The following is a 6215-nucleotide window of genomic DNA, read 5'->3' on the forward strand; positions in this document are numbered from 1 at the left end:
CTACCATGTGTAAATTACAGCTGTGCCTGCCTTGCAGGATTAAAGCGAGTGTGTACAAAGGACCTGCCCAGGGCCAGCCCTGAGCAACTGGCAGCCCCTCTGCACAGCCCCCCACCCCTGTCAAGCTGGGCTTCGCTTTCCTTTTGTCGAGGTAGCATCTCATGAGGTAGGCAAGTTGTAGGGGGACTTCCTGGCTTGTCTTTCTTTGCGGACTAGCAATGTTGTCTGATTCAAAGGGGTCATTTAAAGTGCTTGACAGAGTTCTAAAAATCCTTGGGGAAAACCACTCCTGGTCCTATCGGCAGTAAGCTGTGAACTGGAGGGCCAGCTCGCTGTGCCAATGCTGGGCCCCCATACTTAGGAAGCTGTCGGCTCTCTGAGGACCAGCCTTCCACTCTGGTTCCTAGCCTTGTAGAGAGTGGGAGCTTGAAGTGATGTCAGTTGTCTTGTCTGACCTCTTCATTTTATGGATGAGAAAACTGAGGCCCAGGAAAGGGATGCAGTTTTCTCTTTGGGCTTTTTAAATAGCTGAGTCAGTCAGAGGGGGGCTTACCCCATCCATCTTGGTTTCCATTTGGAAATTGCAGTGCTCTTGCCGAGATCTGCGGGGAAGCCAAAACTTGTCTGTTTTTAATGCCAAATAACTGCCTCTTCTCCTGTAAAACATGGCACTTCTAAGCACTCTATATTTGGACAGAGAGGTTTATTTTTACTGGAGTGTGGTAGAAGTGGGGCCTGGTGCCACGTCCGGATGTTATTCTACATTTCACATGCAGGGCTGTAGCTGAGCCTGTGAAGCAGCTCCTCTGAGGTTCGCAGGGAATTAGGTGATTGTGATAGTAACGACTTTCTTTCAAGTCATCTGTGCCTACTTTGGGTGAGGCTGCACTCAGTTGCCCAGCTAGAAACCTGAGACCTCACCCCCTCCCTTCTCTCTCTCTCTCTCTCTCTCTCTCTCTCTCTCTCTCTCATCCCTCCAGAGGAGGTCCAGTGAGGAGTTAAAGGCACAGCTGCCCAAGTTTGAACCCAGGCGCTGCTGTTTGCCAGCTGAGCGGCACAAGGCGGGTCACACAGTCTCTCTGTGCCTCGGTTTCCTCATGTGTAAAATGAGATGATGCTAGTACCCACCTCATAAGGTTGTTGTAAGCATTAAATGTGTGAATATGTGTAAGGGGCTTAGCATAGTGTTTGTTACATGTTAGTATTTAACTAAATGTTAGCTCTTAATGTTATTAATAATATTACTTTTATTATTATTATTTGGAGGTAGCTGATCAATAAGCTCTGGCCATTCTTTCTCTCTTTTTTTTTTTTGGCTGTGCCACGTGGCTTGCAGGATCTTAGTTCCCTGACCAGGGATCGAACCCGTGCCCCTTGCAATGGAAGCGCAGGGTCCTAACCACTGGACTGCCAGGGAAGTCCCAGCTCTGACCATTCTTACCCAGAAATATGCCTTGCACCTATCTTCTGTCTATCTCTGCCACATTGTTTCTTTCCCTGGACAACTGCAGAGCCCCTACCTGGTCTCTTTGCCAGCCTTGTCCTACCCACAGTGCCTTCTCTGCTGCCAGGGGACCTTTCTAAAAGACAGACTCCCTCCCATCCCTTCCCACTGGAAAACTTGCCCTACTGGATCCATTCCACATTCCGTAGCCTGCCTCTCCAGCTACCCCCTTGTCTGAGTATTCTGTATGTGTATCATTATATTGTATTCTGCATAACAAATTATCCCAAAATGTAGCCGCTTAAAACCACCGACATTTATATTATCTCACAGTTTCTGTGGGTCAGGAATTCAGAAGTGGCAGCCCAAGGTGGCAGCATGCTGAGAGGCTAGTATTAAGGTGGAGATTCCTGGAGCACCCAATCAATTTACACTATATAAGCTCAGTGAGACCGGTGCGGGGGGTGGGGGGGGGGGTGGGGGTGGGGGGGTGGGGATGCAGTGGTGGGAGGGGAGAGAGAGAGAGAAATGTACGTATGATGTAGTGCAGCAGACCCGTCTCTGGCCCTGCTCTCAGTGAACATGTGGTACCTGGTGTGAGTGGGACATGGGAATATGCATGACAGCCCTTTCTTGACCTCTTATCGCACCAGCATCTTATCCCTCAAAGATACGTTTTTCTAGTCCAGTCTGGCCCTAAATGTCAGTGGTTTCCTCGGCCGTTCAACTGAGGCAAGAGAACTCTCTTCCAACCTGAAGGAAAGCTGGCTGTCTGGGGTTTCCCTGAGAAGTGATCTTGTACTTCATGGGTGTCTGACAGGACTTTCAAGGGCAATTTTCACTTCCTGTGATTTTGGCCCTACAGGAGGTCTTAGAACAAGCCCCTGCAGAAAATGAGTCTCCACTGGACCCTGAAACCAGCCATTCTGCCCTCAATCCCCTGCTTCCCTAGAGAAGTTTTTGCCCTCCTATGTGGGAAGGCTCCGCGTGGAATGAGAATTGGAATTGCCCTGAAGGGAGGGTGAGAGTAAGTGATGTAAGCGGTATCCTGTCTGGCTGCAGCTTTGCTACCATTTAAAGACTCCGTGGTACTCTGCAGGCAGATCCATCACTAGTGTTTGAACTAATGCCGAACCCTGCCTGTGAGAGAAGACAAACGAGGTCCGCTGAACGAGCTGACGGCCTCGGCTGAGCCCCTCACCAGGACGCCACCGTAAGTCCACGCACAGATTTGGAAGAAACACATGATCCCTGCCCTCAGCATTAGGTCCTAAAAGAAAGCCAGTTGCTGTGAAGCAGTGGGAAGCCCACCTGACTGGGGTTAAGGAGACTGGATTTTTAAGCTGACTCTGTCACTAACTGGCTGATTGACTTGGGGCAGGGAAGTGACTTCACCTCTCTGGTTCTTGATGTCCTCATCTGTACATTGGGATGGGACCAGCCTGCGTATCTGTGACCTGCTCAGCATTTTCTTCCATCATTTCTTTATGGGGTCTTGAACGCTTTTAAAAGAGACTCTGCTGAGACTGTATACGGATCCCCTCCTCAGGAGACGGCACAGAATACACAGACTCAAGAATTTTTCTCTAAGATTTCAGGCAGTTTATTGGGTCTCTTTATCTGTCACTTGGTCTCCAGGTTTAAGGACTCTGAGGAAAAAAGCAAAAGAACGAGGACTGCAAAAACTCAGAAACCAAAGCAAACTCTTTCCTCATTCTGCTCCTGCCTTTGCTCATCCCACCAGAGGTGACTCCCTGCCTGACTCCTCACCCTTATGTCCAGCATGAAGGAGGGCGGCATAGGCCCTGGAAGCACTGCATTTACTCTACTGCGTTCTTGAGTCCAGAGACGCCCATTTCTAAGCAGCACACAGGGGGGCTGAAGGTGTTCCTTTTGGAGGCCCCCGCCTGGGTAGGGGTTGTCTTTGTGGCCCTTCTACCTTATCTAGCTTGAAGGAGGGCAAAGAGCCTGGGTGCCTTCCTGTAAACTCAGGGAGGAAAGGGGCTTCTGATGAAGGTGTCTCGGGATCGTGCTGAAGGAGCTGGTGGAAGCAATTGGATGCTGAAAGTGAAGGAGACCATGGCCCGTGGCCCTGGGAGACCCAGGGGCCGTCAAGGTCAAAGAGCTGGGAACTCTGGGCACCCCTGTTAAAACTTCTTGCTTTTCACCTGAGTGAGCCCAGGGTTCTGCTCAGTGATTCTGTCTTTGAAGTGGAGAGGGTTCAGTGCCCAGTAGCAACCTCATTTCTAACACATCATTACATTTGCCCAGTGCCCTTGAGCACCAGGTACAAATTTTACAGGGACTGTACACACACACAAACACACACTCAAGTGGGCTGAGTACCGTTTTAAACAGTGACCACAGTCCGGTAGATCAGCGCCGAGTCTGGTAGATCAAACCTGGGGTCAGTGAGCCTTTGGCCAGAGCACTAAGGCTCGGTACTGCCTCAATATACTGCTGCTGTTGCCATATACCTAAGTGATCCCCCTCCTGAAATGTAGAGAAGAGCTGGTGACATTTCATCGACTGGGGAAACTGAAATTCACCTGTAAGAATGGACGTCATTCCATCAGGACCACCTCTCACCGCCGGCAGCCACCATTTACCCAGTACGTAGATCAGCATTTTCTTGATTAGCATGTGAATGGCTCTGTGCCAGTCTGGAAAGACTCTTGGTGGCAGGAACTGGTCTGTCTCATTCACCACTATATCCCCACTATCTAGCAAAGAACCTGACACTTGTGCGATGCTCAGAAATCTTTGTGGAAGGAAGGAGTGACGAATAACAATGGGAGGAATGGAATGGGAACTGATATGATGATGTCCAGTGAGATACGCCATCCTCTGCCATATTTATTTCTGAACTCCTCCTGAGTCCCGTGGGTCCAGGCTTTAAGTGGAAAAATGAATCTTGTTTCCTTTTCCTCCCCTGCCAAAGTCTGGAAGTCAGATTTTTGCAGACTTTCAGGAAACTTGACTTGCTCACTTCAGTAAGATTGAATGCAGCGATTTCTGGGCAGAGGTGGGGTCGGGGAAAGGGCACGCTGGCCCTGGGCAGGCGGGCTATGAGCAGTATAGGATGGTGGGCAAGCCTCAGCGTTGGCCGTGAGCAGAGCCCAAGCTCACCAAGTATCCGTGGGTCCCCAGCACCTTGGTGAATGATGCTGCCGTGGGCTGCTGGTGCCTGAGGGTGCAGCCAGGGTGGGCTGAGTCAGCAGCCTGCCAGCCTTCCTTCCGCAGTGCCAACCCTCCTCCTCTGGAGGAGGGGCAATGAGGGGGAGATGTGGTCCAGGCTGTCCTGTTGTCTTCTCTGGTTCATCCCAGCCATCCAGGATGAGAAGGGGGAGGAGTTGGGGGGAGCATTGGCACAGGAACAGCCTGCAGTGTTTAGATGTTGGGACTCCAAGGAAGTTCTATCGTATGATCTATCAAAAACTCTCCCCATGGACATTGCTCTTGCTTCCAGTTGCTTCAGCCTGCCTCTTCTCCACACTGGCTACAAGAGTACTGTGTCCCTCTGCAAGCCAAGGAAGCTCTGTTTATTTTTTTGAAGTTCTTTGCTCTACCGTGAGCCACAAACAGAAACTCTCCCCACGGAAGCCTGGGAGCCTGACACAAAGAGTTAACCTCCCTCCAGTGGCATCCTATTAGACCCTTGAAACCTGTGTCAGCGCTCTCTCTCCCCGCTCCCCCTGTGTTTAGCCTCAGGACTGCCAGTCGCTTGCTCCTTGCACACAAAGGCTTCTCTGTTTCTGGCCAGGCTAGAGTCACATGCTTTCACTCTTAACCCCAGAGCTTTAAAACTAAACACCCACCCTCTTTGGCCCCGGATGACCCTGTTTACGTCTGCTGAGCCAATTCCAAACAGCAACAGTAGTGAAACTTCTGTCCAGAGAGACTTCTCCACTAATGGTGTAAGAGAACAAATCTTCACTTTGTATAACGTGAGGACTTTAAGAAGTTTTGGGAAATGACTTAGAGGGAAACAAAAAAAACACCCCAAAACACAAGCAAGCCGGCAGCCTGCCCCAACTTCTCTATTTTCTAAAGTGTCTCTTACCAGAGACCCCAGGGGCTCGGGATAAAGCTTGCAAGAAACAGAAAATGGTGAGCAGAGTTTTAACAGCTGAGAGAAAGGACATTCTGGATTTTCTTATTGTGATCCTACTTTTTTAAACTCTTAAGGAAAGGGATATTATCTTTCTTTTTTAATTTATAATTTTTTAATGAAAGTTCTCTTTGCTCCATGTCACTGATGATAGGAAAGAAAGATTCCCTTCCTTGGTTGAGGGGAGTGACCTGTGAAGTTTTAGAGGCTTCTGGAGAGGAGGTCTGGACTGATCCATTTCAAAGTTCTGGGTCAGAAGGACTTGCATTTCTGCTTTTCCCTAAAGATTTCTTTTCGTTCAGTCTTTGTGTTAGCCCATGTTAGCTGTGAAGGAAGTCAAGTTTCCTTTGATTGTTCTTACCCTGATCAAAGTGGTAGAAGTTGAAGGGAAAATACCAGAGCCTGAAATTGCTGGTAACACTGGAGGCCCCAGATTAGGTATTTGTAAACAGTATAGATAACAGAAATGATCAAGTGTCTGTTGGTCTCATGTCCATCCCCAAAGAAAGTAATGGAGGTGGAGCCAAGGAAACCAAGTTCTATGTCCTAGGGGTCAGTGAAATTCCATAGACTGGGAGTGGCGGATAAGTTTCATCTCTAGTGATGATACTGAGAAAGTGGCAGCCACCTGTGTTGGGAAGGATTCTGATGCTACATCTG

The sequence above is a fragment of the Globicephala melas genome, chromosome 2 (genome assembly GCF_963455315.2).
Source record: "Globicephala melas chromosome 2, mGloMel1.2, whole genome shotgun sequence".
Lineage (NCBI taxonomy): Eukaryota > Metazoa > Chordata > Mammalia > Artiodactyla > Delphinidae > Globicephala > Globicephala melas.